This window comes from Hippocampus comes, unplaced genomic scaffold (assembly GCF_001891065.2).
Source record: "Hippocampus comes isolate QL1 unplaced genomic scaffold, H_comes_QL1_v1.1 C16756900, whole genome shotgun sequence".
In the NCBI taxonomy this organism is placed as follows: domain Eukaryota; kingdom Metazoa; phylum Chordata; class Actinopteri; order Syngnathiformes; family Syngnathidae; genus Hippocampus; species Hippocampus comes.
Window position 1 is genome coordinate 1 of NW_017838283.1, and position 804 is coordinate 804.

Sequence of the window (804 nt, forward strand, 5' to 3'; positions counted from 1 at the left end):
TTTTTTTTTTTTTTTTTTGTATGTACATGGCCTGACAGAGAGAGTCAAACAGGCCATTGTTTGTCCTGTTGATCTACTTGGTGCCACTTATGACAAGTGTGTGGTTTTGTTTTCAGAGTTGGAGTTGCGTCAGCGCCGCGGTTGCTTGTGTGCGAGTACGCTGCTGCTAACTGTGCAGGACCGCCAGGAACCGCTTGGCAGTGGCGGGGCCACGCTCAACGCACTACTCGTCGCAGCCGAACACCTTAGCAGCCGGGCGGGACACACCGTGAGCACACAAACGCACTTGTAGAAAAACACAAGGAGGCACACACAAACTCTTTGACACACATACATAGAAAAATTGGGTGCACATGATCACGGACAGACGCACATACAAACTGCTGCCACCGTTGTCACGTGAGCAATAGGTCTCGATTCTGCAAATGTGATGGTGTGACCAGTGCCACTCGTTGTTGTCTTCCTTTAGGTGGTGACGGCCGACGTTTTGAATGACGCTCACATCCTCATCCTCCACACGGTCGGTTTGACCTATTTTCAGCATTTTGAGTTGCATCAAGTTGTGTGAATTGAAACAACGCGGCTTCATGCTTTCAATCCACACATGGAATGAATATGGGACACAAATGAGGTTGGCGTGTCGTTGTAGCACTCCAGCGCAAAAGCTCGTTTCCGCGCAACTGATGCGTGTTGATGAACTTGATGATGGTGTGGGTGCAGGGTCGCGACTTCCCGTGGAGTTCGTGCAGCCGAGCATTCTCGTGGCTGCCTGTGGAGGATCCCGCCCTCGGGGTTCAGGCCCCC

At 51.6% G+C, this 804-nt stretch overlaps 1 long non-coding RNA gene across 1 annotated transcript; it reads left to right on the forward strand.

The window, feature by feature from the left end:
- The first annotated feature begins 8 nt into the window (after nt 1-8).
- LOC109509072 (uncharacterized) lies at nt 9-804 on the forward strand. The gene is made up of 3 exons (XR_002166856.1): nt 9-268; nt 470-520; nt 721-804. It is a non-coding gene; the product is annotated as an uncharacterized LOC109509072 (long non-coding RNA).